This window comes from Zootoca vivipara, chromosome 9 (assembly GCF_965207765.1).
Source record: "Zootoca vivipara chromosome 9, rZooViv2.hap1.1, whole genome shotgun sequence".
Classification (NCBI taxonomy): domain Eukaryota; kingdom Metazoa; phylum Chordata; class Lepidosauria; order Squamata; family Lacertidae; genus Zootoca; species Zootoca vivipara.
This window is the reverse complement of record NC_142592.1, coordinates 62601184-62628164: the sequence shown is the minus strand read 5'-3', so window position 1 is coordinate 62628164 and position 26981 is coordinate 62601184. Positions and strand designations below refer to the sequence as shown.

Below are 26981 nucleotides of genomic sequence, written 5' to 3'. Positions count from 1 at the left end.
ACCGTAGCCACGTTCATGTACGCATCAGCAGAGAGGGGAATGGTCAGGAACAATTTTGTCTCCTTGACTTTGCAGAATCTGCCCGTGTGAACCTTTGTCCTTAGCTGTGCTGCAAATTAACATGTTGGGCGATGAATTACAACAGGCAGCCAGCTAGTAAAAACGAAGAGTGATTTAACTAAGTCATTTATCGATCCCTATGTTTGTTAAAGTGGATTTCAGGGTGCAAAATACTAACTCAACTAAATCAATATGCTCTCTTTCACCGCCGAGTTTGTCTTTTAAGATTATGCAGCGGCTTGGAAGATTGGAGTTCAATCTTGAGGCACGCTCCTGGTGGATGCTGCCTTAGTTAAAGGTGCAAAATTAATGCCAGGCAATTGTAGCAGGCAAGAATCCAAGCTAACTGGGATATGTGCAAATCCTTTGCCGCAAATTCATGAGGATCACTGCAAGATGTCAAATATTAGGGGGAGAAGCTGCTGCTATTTCTAACAAGGATGGGCCATATGGAAACATTTGGTTCAGTACAAAAAGATGCAAGGCTTAAGTCAATGAATCTGCAGGAAGGCCAGGTGTTGTTTTCACCCCCTCTTCTGCTTTGCCAGCACTGTAAGGTCCAATGTACTGCATACCCTTCAACATGACGCAGAGAAAAATCAAGGTGCACATCTTTTCGGGCTGCGATCCTACAAGAGCCAGATAACTATTGCAAGAGCATGGCCAAAATACAAAAAAAAAACAGACATCTTTGGGGGGATGCACTCCTGCAGGAGCTAAAACAGGACATCCCAGGATCCAATCAGAAGCCGGGGTGGCTTATGTAATTCCGGGAGTCAAATCAGGATGGTTGGGTATGGTGCTATAGCTTTTCCACTGCAGGGATCTCCTTTTTGCTGCACTCCCCACCCATGGGTGACCTTATTCAGCACCCATCCTGCATTCCCTTGTAGGTAAACTTCCAGGAAAAAAGGTAAAGGACCCCTGACAGTTAAGTCCAGGCACAAACGACTCTAGGGTTGTAGCACTCATCTTGCTTTACAGAGCGAGGAAGCCAGCATTTGTCCGGAGACAGTTTTTCCAGATCATGTGGCCAGCATGATTACGCAGCTTCTGGTGCAAGGGAATACCGAAACCAGAACAGCTCACAGAAATGCTGTTTACCTTCCCACTGGAGCAGTACCTATTTATCTACTTGCACTTTTTTGGCGTGCTTTCAAACTGCTAGGTTGGCAGGAGCTGGGACCGAGCAATGGGAGCTCACCCCGTCACGGGGATTCGAACCGCCAACCTTCTGATCAGCAAGCCCCAAAGGGTCAGTGGCTTAGACCACAGTGCCACCCTTCCAGAGGCCACATGCATATGGTAGGTGGAGACTCATGGAAATGTGGGTGGAAGGGAAGAGGGAGGAGCAACCAGTGTGACTCTTACCTTTGTGCAGTTGGGCACATTTAACACAAAACACACACGCACACACACTTTTCCACCCAGGCAACCAGGAGACATTAACACAGTTCAAGGACACCGTCAAGCCAGTTAAAAATGAGAGTTCAGAGAAGGACAGGTAAGGGATGTAGCCTTAGCAACATAAGAGCAAAAGAAGAGGATCGGTTGAAGGAGCTAGGTATGTTTAGACTGGTAAAGAGACAGAAAGGAGATACGATAGCCATCTTCAACTCTCAAATGCTGTCACGTGGAAAAGGACCTGTTTTCTCCTGTTCTGGAGGGTCGGACCTGAACGATGGCTTCAAGTTACAAGAAAGGAGATTGCAACTAAACGCCAGGAAGAACTTTCTGACAGTAAGAGCTGTTCAGCAGTGGAACCCTCCAGACATTGTGGGCTCTCCTGCCTTGGAGGTTTTTAAGCGGAGGTTGGATGGCCATCTGTCATGGATGCTTTAGCTGAGATTCCTGGACTGCTGGGGGTTGGACTAGATGGCCCTTGGGGTCCCTTCCAACTCTACATTCCTATGATTCTATAAGAGCCCTGTTGGATCAAGCCAATGGCACCTGGTTCTCACAGTGGTTAACCAGATGCACATGGGAAGCATGAACACAACAACATTCTCCCTTCCTGCGGTTTGCAGCAAATGGTATAAAAAAACCCTAAGTGGCAAGGTTTAGAGTTAGGAACATAGAAGCCCACCCTATATTGAGTCAGAGAATTGGTCCCTCTTGCTCAGTGTTAGCTACACTGACCGGCAGTGCCTGTGCAAGGTTTTAGAGAGGAGCAATTCCTGGAAATGCCAGGGATTGCACCTGGGACCTGCTGTGTGGTCTGCCACTGAGCTACGACACTTCCCCATAGCCATTCAGGCATATGCGCCCCCCCCCTCCCCGCCTTCTGTGCAGCCCAGCCACAAGTTTGTCATCATTTTGGTGTGGACTTGCCTTCTGTCTGTGCACAGCCTTATTCAGGGATGCTCGACAAGCGCAGAAGATGAAGAAGATTGGCAAAACAAACTATTGAACTTTGCAGGACAAATTAGTTAATTTGAAACCCAAGTAAAAAAAGAAGACTTTTTTTAAAAAAAAGGGAGTAAATGTTTAATGCATATCTTTTAAGCTTTGTGTATAGGTTTCTACTTTAGCATAACTTCTAAAATTCACTTGTAAGAAGATGAAGAAGGTTTAAAATTGGATTATTAAGAATATAAGTTTTTATAAATGTGCATGTACAAGCACTAAACAATGAAACTAAGAGGGGGAGTGGAGGGAAGTCAACCTAAATTATGGTTTAAAAGTATATGATGTTTGTTTGTTTGTTTTTCTATTTGCATTATTGTTATGTTTATACTATTTTATTTTTATTTCTGTATTTTATATTTTTATTTTATTTTATGGAAAATTAATAAAATGTTATCAAAAAAGGAATGCTCATCAAGCACAACTTTGTATACGAAATAAAGAGTACACTAAATATCTCAGTGCAACAAATACTATACTCAGAATAATGCGAGCTTAAAGAATATATATATTACACACACACACACACACACACACACACACACACACAGAGAGAGAGAGAGAGAGAGAGAGAGAGAGAGATATCTTGGAGATTACAATTTTACAGATTACTATTCAATGTCACCAGGTTCAAGAGTTCAACTGTAATGTTCTGAAGACCAGAGTGCAGATTCTTTGTGTTAAATCTTGTGGTTGACAAACTGTGTACGAGGGGGACTCTGACAAAGAAACAACCCGGTGTTCCATCACCTTTCTTCAGGTCGGTCCAAGTACATTGATGAACAAGCAACTTAGCACTCAACAATTTGGTCAGCTACCAGGAGCTGAGCACCCACGTAAGGCAGGAACTGACAGAATTGATGAGGCTCCACTCTCTGTATTCATCCAGGGAGACTCCATTCTAAGGTTTTTCTGCCGCCGCCACTCTCCTGCACATGGCCTCAGATGCCATCTCCACCATTCATCTCCATCCTCCAGTAAAACATTAGCAAGGTGGGAAATCAGAAGCTGGATTCTAGGCATTTCCGTCAAGCTCTGAGAAACTGTAGCTGGAGAAAAGCACCCCACGAGCCATTAATAAATGCCTTTTCCCGGTCATGCGGAAGAGTTGAGGCAGGTCCGCGAGGCGGTCGTTCAGAGCCCACTGACACAATTAAAACTCTGTATGAAAAGTTAATTGTGGAACTAAATATAAGCTGCAAGATAAGTAGCTACAAGATTTTTTGGGGGGGAGGAAGGAGAAAGAGAGAGCAGGAGACAGAAAGAGAGTTGCAAATAACATGCTGTTTGCCATGTTATTGTTACTATTCAATAAAGCAGAAAAAGCAACTGCTGCAAGCCGTCGAGCTGACAGGCTAGTCATTTAAAACTACAGGTTGTCTCAGGGATGACAATGGTTCTTGGAGCAAAGCGCAGCCTGTGCAGTTTCCAAGATGCTGGAGCAGAGCAATATTTTAACACTTTCGTTGACCAGGCTTCTCCTTGAATTGTATATTGTCCCCCACCCACCCCAATTCTTTTAAATACGTGTTTCAAAATTAAAGGCGGTGAGGCCTTTGTGGGAATTTCATGCTGTGACTAACAAACGCACGGTGTGACTAACGAACACGGGCCTGAGCAGCTTCACAAATCACTTGCATTTCTGATTACAGGTAGGTAGCTGTGTTGGTCTGAGTCGAAGCAAAATTTAAAAAATTCCTTCAGTAGCACCTTAAAGACCAACTAAGTTTTTATTTTGGTATGAGCTTTCGTGTGCATGCACACTTCTTCAGATACACTTGAAACAGAAGAGTCAGTCCCTTATGTATATACAGAGGGTGGTGGTGAGGGGGTGGGAATGGGTGATGGGCTGGTAGGAGTGGTAAACCTGTAGATGGCTGTTAACGACTGCTGATGACTGCAATTGGTCCTGCAGGGAAAAAGCAAGGGCTGAGGCGCTAAAGAAAGCTTGATCATGCATAATGAGATAAGAATCCTATGTCTTTGTTCATCCCAGGTGGCTCCATGGTTTTAAGCTTGGTAATGAGTTCCAATTCAGCAACTTCTCTTTCCAGTCTGTTCCTGAAATTTCTCTGTAATAAAACAGCTGCTTTGAGATCTTGTATAGAATGTCCTGGGAGATTGAAGTGTTCTCCTACTGGTTTCTCTGTCTTGTGGTTCCTGATGTCAGATTTATGTCCATTTATCCTTTGGTGTAGGGTTTGGCCTGTTTGTCCAATATAGAGAGCTGAAGGGCACTGTTGGCATTTGATGGCATACACAATGTTAGAAGATGAGCAATTAAATAGTCCAGAGATGGTATGTTGGATGTTGTTGGGGCCAGTAATGATGTTGTCTGGGTGTTTGTGGCAGCAAAGTTGGCATCTGGGTTTATTGCAGGCTCTGGTACCAGTGTCCATGTTAAGTTTGGTGGTTGTATTATTGTGGGTGAGGAGTTGTTTAAGATTGGGTGGCTGTCTGTAGGCAATGAAAGGCAATGAGTATTGCAGGTTCTATTTAGACCAAGCCAGAGGCGGGGAAGCCCTTGCAATTTCCAGCTTGGATTGGTTTTGGGGTGAGGGGAGCCTGAGCTCTGCCCACCAAAAATGAGAAATCGCGCCATTTGTTTCAAAGTCAAATCAGTTTCAGTGTGATTCATCCCTGTCCTTGTAAGTTCTCACCACAGGGGCAGAAGCATTATCTCTCCCTGCACTTCTCCCTGCTAGCCACCCTGATGTTATTTTAGTGGTGGGTGGGTGGGTGGCAGAGGCGCCATCTTCTGACTTAGGGACCCCAACACCACATCGTGACATCGCTTTGCGCCCTACTCCACAATGGCCCCCTAGAGCAGCCACCCATGGTGGCTGGCATGCTCGCTTTTGAATGGGTGACCCAAATTAACGACTGCTTGGCATCTCATTTTACCCCCTAAATGTAATATCCTGGCATTTCATAGATATAATCCACCAAGGATGGGAGCAGAGCTTCCTTTCAAAAGCACCCATCACTAATTAAGCTATCCAGGGTCTCAGCAGAGAGGGCAGGGAGCTGCGGAATGACTGACTGAAGCCAACAAGGGTTCCTTCTGAGCCTCTGGGGTCCTTATGCAGACCCAGCTGACCGCAGATACCAAACTAGTCTCAGCTGGGCATTTGTTGCAATAGGAGTTCCAAGCTGGGCCAGCACAAGACATTTTGCCGCCTGTGGCAAAGGACAAGATGGCCTCGCCGCCCGAGGCATATACAGAAGCCAGGTGGACTGGTAGTTGAATTTTACTCAAATACTGGTGAAAGGACTATGTCTTCTACTGCTCTTGAGGGCAGCAGGCTAGTGTAGGGGGTATGCAGCCGGACACATAGCACTCACAGCTCTGCCCTTTCCCTGTACCTCAGCATTTGCTGCCCAAGGCAGCTACCTCATTCTGCCTCATCGTAGGGCCGGCCCTCATTCCAGCTCATCCTAGCTCCAGTGCAGATTTGTCCTCTCCCGGGCAGAGGGGACTGGCACAGCTTGCACTTGCTTCCCATACTGCCATGAAATCGTAGGCTCGGAATCTGAAATCCATGGTTCAGAAATGCTTTAGAAGCAGTTGACTATATCTCTCCCCATTAATCTAGAGACAATGGTGCCAGTCTCTTACTAAAAACGGGTCCGCGCTTTAATGCTACACCTTTCCGTTCATCAAATAATCCTCCTTTGAAATACCATGGAAACAAGCAAATATGCCTCATTAAACTTTCCTTGCAGGGAGGAATAAAAAGAAATATCTGAGAATACACACACACACACACACACACACACACACACACACACACACACACCTGTATATATATATTAGTGGAGGAGGCGAGAATAATACATTTGTTCAAAGAATAATTAGATTGTTCCTGTGGAACAATAATGTGGAATTATTGGCCGGGGATAAAATCCCCAGACTCCTCTCATCTCTATTTACAGGAATGTGGCTTAAAATACACTGTTTATTCTAACCATGCCCATCAGAGGCAAAAACTGAGTCACAGCTTGTGATAGGGTTGCCATATCTTGAAGAGCAAAAATGAGGGGAGCTTGAGCTGCTGCCAGCCCGAGCTGGGGGGGAAAGGCGCATGGCCACGGGCGCATGGGGCCACCGCTGTGCCCCCGTGCCTCTTACCCTTACCAGAAGTCGAACCTGGGCTGCCTGGGTGAAAACTAGGAATCCTAACTGCTAGACCATGCGGGTTTGTTTGTTTGTTTGCTGTGTTTATTTCTAGTGTTAATTTATTATTTATTTATGGCACTCATAGCTCACATTTCCTCTGTGATAGTCAAGGTGTCATACGTGATTCTCATCCTAGACATGAGCAAATCTGACAATTTATCTCTGTTTCTCATTTTTCCAGTCTGAAATTCACCTCTCCACAATAGTTTACTACAGTACTTTAAAAAAAAAAACCATTTCAGTGCCAATTTCTACTAATGCACATATTATTCTATGCATCACTGCCTAATACCCACATTTTTGCAAAGCATTTTGCCCTAATATGTTATTTCTTGTTCCCTATGTTATTTCTTCTCAGAGCCCAAATTCACAGACGGTGAATTTTTTTTATTTAAAAGAAATATACTGGTGAAAGGGGAGGCTCTTTTACTCGCTGCTTACCCCAGAGATTTCTTTGCTAGCGCGGTTTAAATAGCCATCTTTTGATATTGCCATTCCATTTCTTTGGAAGCCAAACTAATATATATATTTACATGCAACTAAATAGAGTGTCCGGTGCAGTGATTTTGTGGTTCTATATTCTTCTCACGAGTGCACATTACAGAACATTGTGTTTTGCTGTCTCCGAAACCAGGTTTTCTTGTTGGCTTAACCTTTATCTAATGGTGAGATTTGTCAAGAATTGAAGTCTTGATACTCTCTGTGTCTCCCGCAACCAGTTGATGCTTTTTTTTTTTGTAGTTAACATCTTTCTTTCCTAATTGTCCAGCCTTCAGAGCCATTTGTGACAGCTACAGATTTAAACAGAAAAAGAAAGAGAATGAAACGTTTCAATCCGAAATTAAATTAGTGTTCAGTGCCAAGCATTGGGCACCCTGCTTTGCTGCATAAATCAACTTCTCATTAATAGGGATCATGTTCGCCCCATAAGCAGGTTGTTCCACAATCTTCCTCAGCATTCATTTCTGTAACACTGTATAACAGAAAAAAGCCACAGTAGGCTATTTATTAGTTGTTTTTAATTTCCCCAGCCTTCCTCCAATCTGCCGCGTCAAGCCATTAGAACAAGCAAAACGAGCAACTGTCATAAAATGGTAACAAACTGGTCAATCTCAGTTTCACTCAATTTTGTTTCCCCCCCCTAGTCTTAAATTGCAGTTCACACATCGGTCCTCATAATAATCTGTCAGTATTTTAGTATGAATTGCTCACTTTTGCAAGGAAATTCCCCTAGTATAGTGTGTTTTTTGTCTGTCAAATTCATTAACACACATTTCTTGCACAGCTTCCTCTAATACAGGCATGTCCAACAGGTAGATCGTGATCTACCGGTAGATCACTAGACGTCTGCGGTAGATCACGGGTAGATCGTTGGCTCCCTCCAAGGAAGCTGAACAACTGTGGTGGCTCCCCTAAAAAAAGTTCAACATTTTACCTCCTCCCCGGAAAAACTCAACAACTTTGACCCAAAATGGGCCTTCCTCCTTCCTAAAAAAAGCTCAACAACTTTGAGCTGAACCCCCCCAAATGGGATAGATCACTGCCAGTTTTTAACTCTGTGAGTAGATCGCAGTCTCTTGGGAGTTGGCCACCCCTGCCCTAATACATACACATGCACACACACACACACACACACACACACACACACACACACCACAGAGAGACCTATTTTGGTCCAGGAACTGGTCACAAAATGTGGAGAAGTGTAGATCTTGACATGCATAATTTAAGAAGATAATTTAAGAAGAATGTCGGTACAGGACTCTATATACAAAAACATCTAGGCACAGGAATAGCTTTTTTCCTTGTGCCATCAAATTGTTGAATCTGTAGTTGTGGGTGGAAGGGAGGCCAGTTGGTGTTATGGGCTCTTTTTGCTGTGCTGTTGTATTGTGAGAGGAATAGTGGTAGTATGAGGTACATTTTTTCTTTACATTGCAATGTAGTTGAAGCAAAATTCCAAGTATGGTTGATACTGGTTTTCCCAGTAGTGATGTGTGGAAGTGAGAGCTGGACCATAAAGAAGGCTGATCGCCGAAGAATTGATGCTTTTGAATTATGGTGCTGGAGGAGACTCTTGATTGAGAGTCCCATGGACTGCAAGAAGATCAAACCTATCCATTCTGAAGGAAATCACCCCCGAGTGCTCACTGGAAGGACAGATCCTGAAGCTGAGGCTCCAATACTTTGGCCACCTCATGAGAAGAGAAGACTCCCTGGAAAAGACCCTGATGTTGGGAAAGATGGAGGGCACAAGGAGAAGGGGATGACAGAGGATGAGATGGTTGGACAGTGTTCTCGAAGTCTGACCAAACTGCGGGAGGCAGTGGAAGACAGGAGTGCCTGGCGTACTCTGGTCCGTGGGGTCACGAAGATTCAGACACGACTAAACGACTAAACAACAACAACAATGGTTGATACTTGGCCAATAAATTATTCTATTCTATTCTATTCTATTCTATTCTATTCTATTCTATTCTATTCTATTCTATTCTATTCTATTCTATTCTATTCTATTCTATTCTATTGACAAGCTGGAAGGTTTGCAGTGGAGGGCAACCAAGATGATGAAGGGTCTTGAAACCGAGCCTTGCGAGGAACAGTTGGGGGACCTGGGTATGTTTAGTCTGAAAAAGAGGAGATTGAGAGGAGATATGATAGCCATCTTCAAGAATCTCAAGAGCTGCTATATGGAAGATGGAGCAAGCTTGTTTTATCGTGCTCTGGAGGTAGGACACAGACCAATGGCTTCGAGTAACAAAAAAAAGGAGATTCTGCTGTTTGACAGTGGAATAGACTCCCACAAGGAGTGGTGGAATCTCCTTTCTTGAAGGTTCTTAAGCAAAGGTTCTCATTTGACCCCCATCTCCTGATGTCATCGCCAGAGGCCATCCCTAAGACCCAGGTTTGATCCTGAAGCCTCAGGGTCTGGGATGCTGCTGACCTGGCAACCACAGTATCTGCCACTTCATTCTGCCTAAAATCTTTGAGGTCTTTTGCTTCTCAAGGCCCTTTTTCATCTGGAAGGAGGTTGCACATCTCTATCTTTTCATCCTTTTTTTTTTTTAAAGCATCAAGAGAGATTAATCACCTAGCAATTAACCTATGTAACTTAACTTATCTTTTATTTCTTAAGACAAAATTGGGTGGGCTTTTCCTTAAATACATTTTTTTTAAAAAAAAAAAACATATTCGGTATGCATTAAAAAAAATTGGAGAGAAAGGAAAGCTAACACTTACCTCTAAGCTTTGATAGACCTTGCAGAACTTTGTTCATTATCAGCTAAGCATGCTCACTAATTAGCATTTCTGTATTTAGAAGCAGAATCCATGTTACCTTAACACTTTGTGGTGATGGTCGCCTAGCAACAACACTTCCTCTGTAGATGACCCTCCATTTCAAAGGGGCCTTTTCTCAATATCACTACCTGAAATGTAATAAAACCTTTATAAATTTATATGCAAAAGAAAAATGGAATCCTAGAACTTAGGAGCTGAAAAGGGATCTGATCCAGCCCGTTATTTAACACAGCTACACATCACAGCTACACATTGCTGCTTCAAGTGAAGGAACACTCGCTGCCTCCCAAGGCATCCCATTTTACTCTTTAACAGCTTGTACCCTATAGGACTTTTCTCCTGATGTTCAGGCCAAGATCTGCTTCCATTGGTTCTGGATCTGCCACCTGGACCCACAAAAAGCAGATCCAGAACATCTTCAGCACGACAACACTTCAGATAGAAGACAGTAATCATGTCTCCTCCTAATGTTCTTCCGTGCTAACATTTCAACCATTCTTCATAGGACTTGGTTTCTGGACCCTTTGCTATCTGGTCACCTTCCTTTTCAAGTCCAGCGATGCCCTAATTAAAATTAATTTGCAAATCCCTTAACTACTTGGGTCAAGGGAACCCAAAGAAGCTATTGAAATTCATTTTGTTAGCTTGGGCCCAGTTCTCCAATCTGTTAATGTCATTTTGAATTCTGATTTTGTCTTTTGTGGGATTAACCAACCCACCCCCAGTTTGGTGTCATCTGCAAATTTGATGACCTTCCCTTCAATTCCTTCATCCAAGTCATTCAAAGAGTTTCCATTCATCAAAGGGAAACGCTTAGGAGAAAGTAGTAAGTTATCTTAGGGTATACTTTGGCCACCTCATGAGAAGAGAAGACTCCCTGGAAGAGACCCTGATATTGGGAAAGATTGAGGGCGCAAAGAGAAGGGGACGACAGAAGATGAGATGGTTAGACAGTGTTCTCGAAGCTACCAACATGAGTCTGACCAAACTGCGGGAGGCAGTGTGTAAGGGGGAAGGCTTATAGGGAACAGCCTCCAATCATCAGATCGAGTTCCTCTCAGAGCAGTAAGTCCAGCAGTGGATCAGATTACAGGAGGCAGGAAGCAGAGAGTGAGGGACAAGGCTCCAGCAGCGTCAAAGAGCCTCCACTCCGAGTAGAGAGGGAGGCAGAGGGGCAGGAAATGCAGGCAAAGCATTCAGAAGGACGGCCCTTTCCCCCCGATGCCTGAATTGCGGCGAACGGTACCCCATAGGACAAGGGGGAGGCGCTTTGGCATTCCCAAGCTGTTATGTTAGGCGCGAAACAGAAAGAAGCTATTGCGACATTCTGACTCAGACTATGCAGACATGCTTTCCATAGACTTTGTCCTGTAAATAGAATGCACCATAATAAACACCTTAAGACAAGCAGGCGTGGAGCGTCGTTACTCAAGAGTAGCCGCAAAAACCCCTGACGCAGTGGAAGACAGGAGTGCCCGGCGTGCCCTGGTCCATGGGGTCACGAAGAGTCGGACACGAGTAAACAACTAAACAACAACCACATGTTCATATCACTGGCTTAAAAAGCAGCATGGTCATCCCACACCCACACCCTGGCAGTGTTTCAAGCCGCCTTTGCTCGTCACAGAGGGGACAGGGATGTCTTCACCCAGCATTCATGATATTCTTGATTCCCCCGTCCCTGTACCCTCTGAGCTCGTGTTCATGAAGCTGTCGTCTCTGCATGGCGGCTGTTAGTCTATGTTCACATTACCACTTACAAAGGATCCGGTTTTCTAGATGGATTGAAGCTGGTTTGAGGTGTGTGGGGATACAGCAAACCACCGTGTTTGTCAATAAATTAGAGGATAGATTTGGATTGTGCTTAACTATTTGGAAAGTGCTTAATCCCCGAATGCAGAGCAAGTGCTAATGTATGAGGCAATTGCTTCTTTAGCAAATAGAGGTGATTCTCAAATATATCCAACAGAACAAAAATTTTGATTATGAAATCAGGGTTCTTTGTTTTTGTTTAAAAAGGACTTGGATTTTGCAACCTGGTAAACTGCCTTGGCAAAAATTTAAGTGTATGTTATTGTTTTAAGAGACTCCCTTAAAAGTGTATTTCAGAATCAAAATCTGGACTGTTTTCGATGCAAAAAAAAGTCAAACTGGACAAATGATTTTTATTTATTTTTTGCAGATTATGAATTTGTGCAAATGTGTCATTTGAGCTCTCACCTCAATCTTATCTCAGCTCAGCCTGGATCTTTCCTTCCTCTAGAGTTCTGTGCTTATGTGAAACAGCTTTTTGATGACCGCTCCTTTCTAATCTCATTTTGCCTTTGTTATTTGTAGCTGTGTTTCTGAAGCATTCTTCCATGCTACCTCCAACTTTGAAGCCATCCATCCGCTTGGCGAAACAGATGCTGTTTATCATTTTCCGAGCTTCTCCCCAGCTGCCGTTAGTTTTCACAGTCAATGAGAAACATTAGTTATAAAAGCTAAAAACCTTTGTCAAATCAGTGCGGCAAAAGAAGACATCAAAACCTTGCAGGAGTATATCAAAACGTACCCTTCCATTGGCACGTGTGCTGCTCTCCTACTGTGGAGATCTATATTTATGCATGTTCCTTGTTTGTTTCCTTGGAAATCTATATATTATATCCATATCTGTCAGCCTGACAAATGTTTTAGCCAATATGCCAAAGGGGGAGGGGGAATTACAAGGAGATTTTAATGGCCGGTGCATTGCAATACACAGTGAGCTATACTTGAGACACTTCTATTTAAGAACGAATTTGGGTTTTCAGAGGAATGGGTGTTTGAAGTTCTTTTTTTTTTTTTAAAGAAGTAAAAAGTATTTTATTGTTTTCCATTTAAAATCACACTATACAACAATATTGCAACAATATTACAGAGAGAAAAAACAAAAAATTCTGTCTTGTACAAATCTAACAAAAAGAGAAGATACATAGTCACAATAAAGAAATACGAACCAGTAAACCAGTAAAGGTGTATGCCTCGTCTGATAAACTCAGAAGAGGCGGGGGAAAGGAGAAAACGGTAACGATGAACAGAAAGAAGAAATCAAGAAGAAAAAGGGGGGAAGAAAAAGGAAAAGAGAGGAGAAAAAAAAAGAGGAAAAATTAAAGTTTGACTTCCCGTTACTTCTCTGTACCTCATATATTACATTCTATTTCATGGCGCGAATCTTAATTTACATTTACATCTTATTCCTCAGATGTTCTATTTTGGGCTCAGGTACGCTCTGCTGGTTGGCTTAATTATTTAATTAGATTCTAAATATTCGTAAAATAACCTCCATTCTTTTTTAGTTTTTTGGTTCGTCTCTCCTGTTTGAAGTTCATTGAGACTGGGAGGGGAGAGGAGGCAGCTGACAAGCAGTGCTGGCCTCTGGACTGCTTTTGTAAAAACAAAAGAAGAGCCATGGTGGGTCAGGCGCCTCGAGTCCAGCATCCTGTTCTCCTAGTGGCCAATGAGAAGTTGACCAGCAGGACCACTCTCCCCTGACTTGTGATTATCAGCAAGTGCTAGTGTAAGTTTAGTGGAGTTGGTGTAAGTTTGCATTTCTTAGTACAGAACGTGGGATGTAATCCATTGGTACAGTCAAATGCAACATCCGCCCCCCCCCCCCGTATGTGACCTGGGAGATGGGTGTGGCTCAAAGGAGCCGAGTCATGCAGCCATTTTCTCAGTCCTGATCAGTCTCTTGTCCTGTTCCTGTCTTGCCATTTTGACTTGTCTTCTCTTGTTCTATCTTTTGCTGCCATGCTGCTCTCCTGCAGCCATTTTGTTGTCTTAATGTAATTTGTTGTCTTAATGTAATTTTGCTGTCTGCCGGCTCTCGGCCAGCAGCACACGAGTTCAGTTTCCCTATGAGATATGAGATAAACTCAGTTTATTATGTAACTACCAAGTAAAGCCTGCCTTTCAGGGATCAAATTGTGAACTGAAATGTGTGTAAACTTTTTGTTACTTTACTCATAAAGACTCTCGTGTCTTTATTCTTTATGGAGGGATTGAAGGGGACATCAGGAAATAATCTTAACTACCGTAAGAGATTCAAACGAATTTGTGAACTAGCTTCCAACTATATTGAGGGGAATTTGCTCTGCTATATCACTCACTAATGCGAGTGAAGGAAGGATAATAATTATCCAATATATTCTTTCCTACTATCTTTAACATTCCCACACAGACAGTATTGATCTGATGTGCAGAGAACTTTCCTGTTCTGTTTGACTCAAGATGGTTCTGGAAGGATTATTTATTTATTTATTTATTTATACATACCCCGCCCATCTGGCTGGGTTTCCCTGGCCACTCTGGGCGGCTTCCAACAAATACCAAAATACATTAAAATATCACAGATTAAAAACTTCCCTAAACAGGGCTGCCTTTAGGTGTTTTCTAAATGTCAGGTAGTTGTTTATCTCCTTGACCTCCGAGAAGGCCCTCGGTGCTGGATCTCAGAGAAGCTGAGAAACGCGGGTGGAGACGCTCCTTCAGGTATATAGGACCGAGGCCATTTAGGGCTTTAAAGGTCAGCACCAACACTTTGAATTGTGCTCGGAAACGTACTGGGAGCCAATGTAGATCTCTTAGGACCAGTGTTATGTGGTCTTGGCGGCCGCTCCCAGTCACCAGTCTAGCTGCCGCATTCTGGATTAATTGCAGTTTCCGGGTCACCTTCAAAGGTAGCCCCACATAGAGCGCATTGCAGTAGTCCAAGCGGGAGATAACTAGAGCATGCACTACTCTGGTGAGACAGTCTGCGGGCAGGTAGGGTCTCAGCCTGCGTACCAGAGGGAGCTGGTAGACAGCCACCCTGGACACAGAATTGACCTGTGCCTCCATGGACAGCTTTGAGCCCAAAATGACTCCCAGGCTGTGCACCTGGTCCTTCAGGGGCACAGTTATCCCATTCAGGACCAGGGAGTCCCCCACCCCCGCCCACCCCCTGTCCCCCAAAAACAGTACTTCTGTCTTGTCAGGATTCAATCTCAATCTGTTTGCCGCCATCCATCCTCCAACTGCCTCCAGGCACTCACACAGGACCTTCACCGCCTTCACTGGTTCTGATTTAAAAGAGAGATAGAGGAATCTTTCTATGCGAAAGAAACAAGCAGAAGGTTTCTGGTGTTTGGGTTATTCCTTCTGAGAAGTTGAGTTCAGCTGTTTAAACTGGTTTTGTCATCTTTCTGTCAAGGTCATGCTGACTATAATAGTAAGGCCAGATGGAGCCTGGATTTTACTTACTTTCTCTTTCTGTCTCTTTGTTCTGGTGTAAGTTTGAGTCTTATTATAAGTCATTGTAAGTTTGATTGTAAGTGCTGCAACTGGATTTTTATGGACTGTGCCAATCCTGGATGTATGGGATTTGTGACCATTATGCTCATTTGCCTTCAGTAGCAGTAAAGCTCTGCTGGATGAAGTACAATTGCCTTTGGTCTATTTTTTGAGAACTCTGCAACGTGTTTAAGTTTTGCTTTTTTCCCTCAGCGCATCAGTTAGATTCAGACATCATGTCCAGGAGCCCCTGATCTCCTTCTCCTCGATAACTTTGTCTAATCCTCCTTAAAAGCCATCCAAGTTGGTGGCCTTCACTGCCTCCCATGAGAGGAAATTCCATAGGGCCTTCTCGGTAGTGGCACCCACCATGGGCGTACCCAGCGAGGGGCAGGGGGCAGCTGCCCCCCCGAAGCAAAAAAAAAGGTTATAAAGTGATGAAACGAAACAAAATTAGGTAGGGCGATGGCAAATAATCAGTTGTTTACCATACTGAAATGGTGTAAAAACCGAGAAGTATCTAGTGCCACCTAGCGACTGGTAGAGGAATCTATGTCAGCCAGCCATTGGGATTCAAGGGAGGGAGAGGTCTCTAGCGGGCTCTAGCAGAGAGAAGAGGGAATCTTCTAGAGGGGTCTAGTGAGTTCCACGTCACTAAACTGAGCCGCCCGCCACTAAACTGAGCTGCCCGCTTTTAGTTTACCTTCTTATTTACAATTAGAAGACATCAAGGCTGCCTAAATGGATATAAGAAACTGGTTCCAAAAGGGTAAGTTAAGTAATTTCTGTAGAAAATTAGATTTTAAAGGATAAAGACCTGGCTCAGAAGTACAATGGGAGAGGACAGACTGACTGGGTTGTGTTTGATGAGTGTCCATTGGAAATTCTTCAAGGAAAACTAGGACTGGATTGTAACGAAAGTTTTGAACAAGTTTTCTTCAAACCCAAGAAAAATGATATTAGTAGAAGACATGTAACTAGAATAATTTTTTTTAAAAAAAAATCAAGCAAATAATTGTAATAACTACCGTAATAAAGCACTGCTATAATTATATATATTTTTTCAAATTTTGGTTTCATTCGCCTTTTCCATGCTGTGGAATGCTCTTCCATCAGATGTCAAGGAAATAAACAACTATTGGACTTTTAGAAGACATCTGAAGGCAACCCTGTTTAGGGAAGTTTTTAATGTTTGAAGTTTTATTCTGTTTTTAATGTTCTGTCGAAAGCCGCTCAGAGTGGCTGGGGAAAACAGTCAGGTGGGTGGGGTAGAAATAATAAATTATATGCAGTGGGTTCCTGATTCGTTCCTGAATCTTCCAACATTCAGCTTCATTGGAGGACCCTATGTTGTAGTATTATGCATCACTTTGCACCAGGCATAATTCTCCACACCTCAATCATGTCACCTCCGTTTTGCATTTTCTCTGACGAGTCCAACCTTCTGCACAGGGGAGTTTCTCCAGACCCTTGATCACTTTGGCTGCCCTCTTCTGAATCTTTTCCAGCTCTGCAATATCCTTTTTTTGAGGCGAGGCAACCAGAAAGGTGCAGAGAATTACAAGTGTGGTTGCACCATAGAGTTGTAAAATGGAATTACATATTTTATTGGATGAAAGTTGGGCAGGTGGATCTGGTTGAGAGCAGAGCGAGGCTGGAGGGCCCAGAACAAACTGCAACTGAGATGCCGCTATAATGCAAGTAATTCTGGCTGACCATTCCTTTGTAGGTAGGGAAGCCATAAGTAGGGTTCCCGGACATATCCAGAATACCGCAGTCGGAAGCAGTGTCTGGGATAAAATGTCCACATTTCCCCTCTTTGAAATATGGCAACTAATCTGCCCTTATAAGGCTCAGTTATTTAGTGATAGCAAAACTGTGTATTAGTATTAGGTAGGAGGAATAAGAATGCTGCCCCTTTAAGAAAAGATAGTGCCTTTACCCCTTTTTAGACCTTAAGGCAGGTTGGGAAATCTAGGCACAGCAATATTCTAGTTTCTATTGGCTCTGCCCAGAGTGCAAAGAAACCTCCCTTCCTCCTTTGTTTCAGTCTAGTTCTTGCATACCAGGGAGATGAGCGAACTCACTCGCTCTTACATAACTCCATAAACTCCATAAAGGACAACTTATTGGAATGTGAGCGGTATTTTTACATGTGACTTGATTCTCTTCAATAAGTCTATGTATGAGAGCTTTGCGGAGTTTCGCTGAATACTATCCAGATTGAGAAAGGAGTCTCAGGAGGGAACAGCAACCCTATTTGTTGGGCATATTATGGTATAACAGTCCAGAATGGCCCTCCAGTGCTTCCTTAATGGGATCAATTGATTAAGAGCTCATTAAGACTCTCTTTAGTACTCTATAGTAGAAGGTCCAGTAACCTAGCCATAATGAACATGGAAGGAGTCTCATGGCTTCACTCACATGCAGGTTTTCAAACATAGTCCCATATTAACTTGAGGTTCAGATCACCTGGGATGCAAGCCGGAGCCTTTTGACCTGTGTGCCTGTATCACTTGTGATGAGAAATTTGAGGCTACAGAGTAAGGGATAATGTAAACCACATTGAGATTGGCTAAAAAAGCCAATGCAATTCTGGACTGCAGCAATAGTATAGCATCTAGATCAAGGGAAGTAATCGTACCACTGCATTCTGCTCTGGTCAGACCTCACCTGGAATACTGTGTCCATTTCTGGGCAGCACAGTTCAAAAAGGATACTGACAAGCTGGAACGTGTCCAGAAGAGGGCAACCAAAATGGTCAAAGGCCTGGAAACGATGCCTTATGAAGAACGGCTTAAGGGAGCTGGGTATGTTTAGCCTGGAGAAGAGAAGGTTAAGGGGTGATATGATAGCCATGTTCAAATATATAAAAGGATGCCATATAGAGGAGGGAGAAAGATTGTTTTCTGCTGCTCCAGAGAAGCGGACACGGAGCAATGGATTCAAACTTCAAGAAAGAAGATTCCACCTAAACATTAGGAAGAACTTCCTGACAGTAAGAGCTGTTTGGCAGTGGAATTTGCTACCAAGGAGTGTGGTGGAGTCTCCTTCTTTGGAGGTCTTTAAGCAGAGGCTTGACAGGCATATGTCAAGAATGCTTTGATGGTGTTTCCTGCTTGGCAGGGGGTTGGACTGGATGGCCCTCGTGGTCTCTTCCAACTCTATGATTCTATGATTCTCTGAGATCACTAAAGAAATGGACAGAAAGACAGAGAGGCAGCAAGGCAGACAAATAGGTAGATATTTATGTATTGTTTCACTGGTGTGGTTTTGTTTTTTTACCAAAAAAAAACCCAACCTTGTAATATTTAAAAAATCTCGAAGCAGTGTACAGTATAAAAACAGACAATAGCATTAAAACAAAAATACATCCTAAAACCAATAAAACAATAATATAAAAGAATAGGCAAACAAATAAAAGAGGAATGGGGGAGATAGTCACATCATTGCACATCATTGCACAGTCATCCTTTCTCACATATGAAAGGGACAAATCAGGTGATTGTGTTTTCCCTCCTTTGTTAAATAGTCTTAACATCTACGCCTTGGAAAGTCACTGTTTTGTTCTTTGTAATAATGCTTGTCTGCAGCTGTAAATATGACATTGGTCAATATCTGAAGAAGTAGCCTCTTGGGTATGCAAGGTGTGAGCAGAGATGTCAAGGCACACTCTTTAGCGTGCTGGAGAGCTTAAGATATATTGGTTCTCAACCTGACATGCCCATATTAATGCTCCAGAAAGCCTGTAGGCATTGTCAGTGACGCTTGCTCTCTTTGTTTTCTCCACCAGAACCACCCATCAATCAAGCTCTTTCCTGGTGAGGGTGCTGCCTTCAGCATCATGGAGAGGACGGATTACTCACTTGGGAGAAACTCTTTGGAAGAAATGGTTGGAGCATCGCAAACCTCCTGTTCTGATTTGTGCAAGACCTGATTTGAGGTGACTTGCCAGTCAACATGGTAGAGTGGGGAGGGGGGGGAGTTTCTTCTCTCCTCCTTGCTTGGGCTAGCACACCTATTATGGCCTGTCAATTGGTGTCTCTGTCTTGGGTTAAGCCGTCAAAGGACTGTAATAGATGCTTTCATGTAAAAATGGGAAGCTGTGACATTGGTGTCAGATCAAGTACTCCAGCCTTCCCAGGTGATGAATCAAAACGTCAAAAGTGGTGACAGGAAGCAAGAATCCATTTTGGCAGGGGAGCGGGGTGGTTACACAAGGTACGGCCTTCTAGCAGAAGGAGTTGGTTTGGCAAAGCGCCTCTTTTGATGCAACGGGCATCTTTTCTAGCACAGAACATTGATCGTGCGGTGTCTCACGTTAAAGGTCAGCTGGCTTTTGACACAGCTATCGGGAGGGTGGATACACTTGGTCAGGTTTATCTAAGCAGCTAAAATACAAATGAGGCTGAATTATAATCCAATTAAAGAGAAATCTCTGAACTTTGGGTTGAACAGCTATTGGAGCTGGAGGCTTGGCCTCTTTCTGTCTCTCGGTCAGGCCCTGATCCAAGCATTTCCATGCACTTCTCCCTCGTCCCAAATAGCCTCATGGGCAGCTAGCCAGGTGAAAGTGTGGTTCTTTATTTGCCCCAGTGGGTGAGAAAGAGGTGGGAAAACTTCACTGGCAGCTCTGAACCTCCTGCCTGGATCACCATCTCCTCTGCTCCTCTGGTCCATGATATGGACAGGGCTGAATTCTGACACCTACAGAGCCTCAGGTCATTGGTTCATCAAGCTCTGTATTGTCTGTTCTATGGATGCCATGCCCTCTGGTGGATGTGGACTACAATGTTCATAAACTATTGGGCAGAGCTGGTAGGAGTTCTGCTCTACAACATCTGGAAGGCACTAGCCATCACTTGACAAGGTGAGGTCTTTCCCAACCCACTGCTTGAGAACCTTTACATGGAAGTGATGTTTGAATCCCAGTCCTTCTACAGTTAAATAATAACCTCTGTTCCTGAAATATGTGGAGAAACTCTGATGTGTCACAGAATCATGGAATTATAGAGTTGGAAGGGACTCTGTGGATCATCTAGTTCAACCCCCTGCAATACAGGACTGTCCCATACGGGGATCGAACCTGCAACCTTGGCGTTATCAGCACCATGCTCTAACCCAGTGGTCCTCAACCTTGGGCCTCCAGATGTTTTTGGCCTACACCTCCCATGATCCCTAGCTAGTAGGACCAATGGTCAGGGATGATGGGAATTGTAGTCTCAAAACATCTGGAGGCCCAAGGTTGAGGACCACTGCTCTAACAACTGAGCTATCCAGGCTGACCATGGGACTATTGTTGCCAGGGTCTTCTATGAACGCTGCATAACACCTGCTCAATCCCATACATTCTAAAATACAGAACACCGTTACATTCTTCTCCAAGAAAAACAAGTTATTCAAAGAATATGAAAATAAAGTGGGTGGGTGACGCCATAGAAATCAGTATGCTTTACATCTTCAGAACAGCAGTATTTTTAAAGTAAAGCCAACAATTGGCTTTTATTTCACAGCCAACCATCATCCAGGCATTCATTTCCTTCCTCTCCAGAGATGAAGTTCACATTGCTAAAAATAGCTCTCGCTTCACCTGAGTTCTCTCTCCCATTCATCCCTCCACTCAAAGAGGGATTGTTTAGCAGTTCCGCGCCTGCCTCTTGTAATGCCGTTTCCCTCTCCACCACCCCCGTTTACGGTGTCAAAATGCTATGGCTAATTGTTCGCAAAGCAAGGATAATCATCCCAATTATGATTTGTTAAGAAGAATACGAGAGACAAATAACATTCATGTAAGGCTTAACAGCGACAATAGATTAGGGAAATGGAAAGTTACAGACATGGTGGAGGCGGAGAGACTTGTTTTATTTCCGTTGGTCAAATAAAGCAATTGCAAAGTTTTGTAGCGTGAAGTCCTTAGCAGTTGCACTGAAAGGTTTCAAGTGGAATAGCCATTTCTATACAGATTGGGCGGGTGGGCAGGAGAGAGATGACATGAGCTAAGCTGAGATACACCATCATTGGTCATGGAAATCAGGTTCTACCAACATTTTCCTAAAGAGAAATTCAAGTAAAGTGGCTTGCACCTCACTCTCACCCTGAAAACAGTGCTTTTTCCAGGTCACAGGTGAGGCATAGTGTCCCAAAACATGTGGGGTGGGGGGGGGGGTTGGACATCATGCAAGATTGTGGCCCCCATAATGACCACTGAGATCCCACAAGAACAAAATAGGATGTCCCATTTTTTCACAGGGCACTTGCTTGGGATGGGAGAGGAACTGACATGGTAAAAGAGAACAATGTGGAAATGCGGAGAACCCAACTTAAGTTTGAAAAATGAGAAACCAATGTTGTCATGTTTGCTCATCCCTGCCTCGCAGCCCTTTCTACATTGGAAGGTACAACCTACAACCATCAATCTCATTCAGAGATACCTATTTAGACATATGGACTGCCCATGTTAATTCGTGCATGCAAGCCAAGATCAATGGGGTATTTGCAATGCTAATATCAGCTGGTGATGTTTCATTTCCCCTTTTGCTGCTATATGTGCAAAAATAAAAATGGCAGCCTGACACAGGTTCTTCACTGTGCCTTTATGCCCATACTATGGCTAATTCCCTCCCTTCTTTTTACAAAGAAAAGAGAAAAGAAAAGGGACATCTTGGTGTAAGTTTGCAGTTTAAACACTCAAGAAGGAAGGGGGGGGGGATTGGAGGGTTTTTTATATCTGCCAGCAGGAAGTTGTTGTGACCAACCACAAGGTCAAGCAATTTCCAGATTTCTTGTGAAGAAACGCACAAATTAATACCTATGCACAATGCGGCCATCAACAGCTTTTTAAAGGGAGGAAAATGTTGGTAAGACTGAATATGAAACCCTGGCAGTTTTCCTAGCTGCTTTCTTGATCTCTTGGAAGTGCAGGTCTAATTGCACGGTGTCAGACGATAGGTGCGTTGGTGCTAAAAAAATTAAGAGGCACATCAGCACAGCTTTATTCAGCATAATGGGGCTCGATTAACCAAGCATGTGGAGTGGCAGAAGTAGATTTGACAATGTCGACTGTTCACTTCAGCTGTGAGGAGCCTGGCTCTGATGGCAGAACAACTGTGGAGGTGGCGGGGGTGGTTCTGATGCTATACTTGGCTGCGAGGCACCAGAGAGGATGGGAAAATATTCCCAGCTCTCCCTCAACATGTCCCCTCACTTCACTCCTTTGCTTCTCAGTTTCAGTTCTAAAAGTGCTCAGTATTCTGAGAAGGTGAATGCTAGCCTCTTCCATTGCCCAGTTTTGAAAACGGATCTGCAGCATTTATGAAGATCTTTTCTGGAGGGTGAAGAGACAGTGACAGGAGCCTGTGTTTTTACCACAGTGCCTGCTAGTCATCTGGACCAGCCTTCCACAATGTAGACCAGGGGTCAGCAAACCTTTTCAGCAGGGGGCCGGTCCACTGTCCTCAGACCTTGTGCGGGGCCGAACTATATTTTGGAAAAAAATATGAATGAATTCCTATGCCCCACAAATAACCCAGAGATGCATTTTAAATAAAAGAACACATTCTACCAATGTAAAAGCGTGCTGATTCCCGGACCGTCTGCGGGCCGGATTTAGAAGGCAATTGGGCCGCATCTGGCCCCCGGGCCTTAGTTTGGGGACCCCTGGTGTAGACTCCCTCCAGATGGGAGGATGGTAAGATAGCATTATAGAAGTTGCCACTCCAGTCCTGGTTTCTGATTTGATCCCTGAATGTCTCACCCCTATTTTCATCAGAGAAATGTTGGAGGCTATGGTAGGATGTCCCTATTTTCATCGGAGAAGCATTGGAGGGGACATATCTATTTTCATGGCAGAAATGTTGGAGGGTGTGGCATAGGATGCCCCTATTTTTATTGGAGAAATGCTGAAGGGTATGGAGGTTGGGTGCTCTCCTCGTTCTCTGTCGAGCGGTAGCTTTAAGAAATATGGTTTATTCACTTCAGTCTACATGAAAGGAATCCATGTCGTAGAGCATAGTCATTTCAAAGAGGGCTTGTATTCAACACTGGCATCTAGGGCATCTCTCCCTGCCAGACTTCAGCCAGCCTGCCCAAGATGGATCTCTCTTCCTTCCATCCTTCTACTTCCCAGCACACCTTTGTCTAAAGACTCTCTTTTCCTGTTACCTCAAACAATCACCACGGAAACCTGTGTCTGCCCAGACCCAAGATTCCTCATGAAGGGGTCATCAACACCTTTTGTCATTTTAATGCCTCTATCCCAGGTGAGCCATTGGCTTTGAAGGAAGTTTATCCTGAACTATGGACAGTAACAATAACCATTTTGGATATGACCAGACTTCCCACCGGTATAAGGGCCAGCTTTGAACAGTATTTGTCTCTAAGCCAGAGTTTCTCGGGAAGTCTGAACTTGGGCCTGGACCCCCTCCTCCTGATGCCAAATTTGCATTGACTTTTCATTTAAAACCCCCAATTTATTTTCATTTCTAAGCTGCTGCATCTCAAAAGGATAGTATTCAGCTCAGATTTACTTAGAGCAGACACACTGAAATTAATGAACATGACTAAGTCGGGTGTATTCATTTCAATGCGTCCACCTTGAATAAAACTTGGTTGAATACCACCCACAGACTGTCAGGGCAGGTTAACTATTTGTAAGATTAAACACTAAATGTACAGGAAGAATCTCACAGCTGGCTCAGCCTCACCCCCCCCCTACTGTGTCTTCTCTCCATTGGAGATGATATCGGCAAGCAAATCCTACACAAAGACCTTGATTCTGTCACTTTTCATTGCTGGCAGAATGGAAATAATCAAGTTGCTGGGATGGGAAGGGAAAGGGGTGCCCATTAGATGGATGGTTTTAGCACAACACAGAAGAGAAATTAGAGGTGTAATTCAATGGGGTTTATATATAGAAACTTGGTTCTCTTTTTGTCTTACATAAACAAAGGTTATGCAGAAAAGTGCACTCGGGTGACTCATTTGTCTGATCGGAAAGGTATCACTGCGTGGAAAAACAAGAATACATTAGTCATTGTCTACCTATAACAGGCATTTTATACATAAAGCTTTGTGCATTTCATTGATTATTACAGCCTGCGTGTATTTTTATTGTTCTGTTTTGTAACATGAAAATTTGAATATATCCTCAGAGCTAAATCCAGAAGTAGAGATGCACAAAACTTAGTCCTCTTTCTCTATGGTCTGTGTGTGAGGGGGTGGTGAACATGACTTCTGGGCTGTCCACCCTGGTACGAGGTTCATGGCATGGAGATGGTGCCCTTCCCCCCCTTCCCCCTTCATTTTGACAGCCCCACATTCCCGGGCTGCTGGAGGAGGCAGGCAGAGTACGGGAAATGAGGCAGGCGAGCAAAAAAGCAGAGGGTGGTGGGAAGCCGAGAAGTGAAAGCTCAGGACCCAAAACCTGGAACTCCACAAAAAAATCAGGAACCAATAACCCTTCAAGAAGATGTAACGGGAATCATCCATGACCAGTATGTAGAATTTTTACCAATGTATGCTCATTGACTGCTTTGAGGTTTCTTATAATCAACCAGTGTCTGAATTTCATGAAGTAAACCAGGCTTCCTCAACCTCGGCCCTCCAGATGTTTTTGACCCACAGCTCCCATGATCCCTAGCTAGCAGGACCAGTGGTCAGGTATGATGGGAATTGTAGTCTCAAAGCATCTGGAGGGCCGAGGTTGAGGAAGCCTGAAGAAAACAAATAAAAGGAGACCAAGATCAGCAGCGGAGTTAGCCTCTCGGGCATCCGGAGCGGCGCACATGCCGTACACCTGGAGGGGGGCGAGCCACCCAGCGGGGCGATCGGACGACAATCGACGTCCATTGGGTGTGATTGGAGTGATGATCGGTGCCCATTGGGGGTTGATCAGCGCGGTGATCAGGGTGCAGGGGTGGGGGCGATCGGTGCGGCGATTGGTGTCCAGGGGGGCGATTGGCGCCCAGGGGGGCCGTGCAGCGATCCGCCCAGGGAGGATTTTGTCATCCCCCCTCAGGGACGACACCCGGGGTGGACCGCCCCACCCCCACCCCCCTTCCTACACCCATGACCAAGATGACTCCTCCCAAATCCACAGCACCCGAGCTTTACAGACACCAAGTGGCTACAAAGTGTGTGGCTCGATCTTTATTTCGTAGACCGAATGCAGGCAGCATCAGCTCCCTGTTAGCAAAGCAGGTACGGCAGTGAAAGAGAAAAGCAGAGAAAGAGCCCAAGGTAGCAATCAGACAATTTGATTAGGACAAGGACAAGGTAACAGTAAGGTGGTTTGATTAGCGTAATAAAGCCCCAGTAAGAGCACGCCAGCAACCTGGTAATTATCAAGTGTTTTGTAAGCACTGTGATTCTAAAATTCTACACTCTGCTCTTTTTTTTTAAGAGAGAGGAAAAGGGGGGAGGAATCCTTTCAAGTAGGGGAGTTTCCTGCTGCTGTGAGTTCATTATCACCAGGATTAATTGGTGTCTTGCTGCCCAAGAGATTAAGGACATTAAGGACAACAAATAATTCCATGCATCCCCTTGGAAAAAAAACCAGGAAAGGCTTGGCGTGTAATTTCTTCACTTGACTTTTTTTTCCCTGCATGGGGGGAAATAATAGAGAAGCTGGAAACAAGAGTTTGTGTAACTTCAATTGGGGGGGGGGGAATAATGGTCAGGGGTACCTTTACCTTTAATTTCTGAAAAGAGATGTGTTGTTTTATGAGGGTGGCTGATCATCTAGGTAAAGGGGGGGGGATTAAAATTGTCCAGTAGCACATTAGAGACCAACTAAGTTTGTTCTGAGTATAAGCTTTCGTGTGCATACACACTTATTCAGATACTCTGAAACAGAAGTCACCAGACCCTTATAGGAGGGTGGGGTGGGGCTTTTTCTCAGAAGGGTATTAGGAGATGGGTGATTGACTCAATGGGTGGTAAACCTGTTGACGACTGTTAATGACTGCAATTACTCCTACAGAAAAAAGCAAGGGATAGTATGTGGATGACCAAAAATAGCTTTAGCATGTGTAAAGAGACTATGGGGTTGCGGAGCTCATCTCGCTTTCAGGCCGAGGAAGCCGGTGTTTGTCCACAGACAGCTTTCCAAGTCATGTGGGTCATGACTAAACCGCTTCTGGCGCAACGGACACCGTGATGGAAACCAGAGTGCATGAAAACGCCGTTTACCTTCCCACCACAGTGGTACCTATTTATCTACTTGCACTGGCATGCTTTCAAGCTGCTAGGTTGGCAGGAGCTGGGACAGAGCAATGGGAGCTCACCTGTCCTGGGGATTCGAACCACCGACCTTCTGATCGGCAAGCCCAAGAGGCTCAGTGGTTTAGACCACAGTGCCATCTAGTCCAACCCCCTGCAATGCAGGAATCTTTTGTCCAGTGTAGGGCTCCAACCTGGGATGCGGGTGGCGCTGTGGTCTAATCCACTGAGCCTCTTGGGCTTGCCAATCGGAAGGTTGGCGGTTCGAATCCCTGCAACGGGGACAGCTCCTGTTGCTGAGTCCCAGCTCCTGCCAACCTAGCAGTTTGAAAGCATGCCCGTCCAAGTAGATAAATAGGTACCGCTCTGGCAGGAAGGTAAATGGTGTTTCCGTGCGCTGCTCTGATTTCACCAGAAGCGGTTTAGTCAAGCTGGCCACATGACCTGGAAAAACTGTCTGCGGACGAACACCAGCTCCCTTGGCCAGTAAAGCAAGATGAGTGCTGCAACCCAGAGTCATTCGCAA

General features: G+C 44.3%; 1 long non-coding RNA gene across 2 annotated transcripts in view; it reads left to right on the top strand.

The window, feature by feature from the left end:
- The window catches only part of LOC148684667 (uncharacterized), a 49124-nt gene that overhangs the window by 9892 nt on the left and 12251 nt on the right, over positions 1-26981 (top strand). The window contains exons 3-4 of one of the 2 annotated variants that reach the window (XR_015945937.1): positions 19032-19181; positions 21488-23210. This is a non-coding gene — a long non-coding RNA (uncharacterized LOC148684667). Of the gene's footprint in view, positions 1-19031; positions 19182-21487; positions 23211-26981 lie in introns of those variants that run through there. The other variant, XR_015945936.1, reaches the window with a different exon arrangement.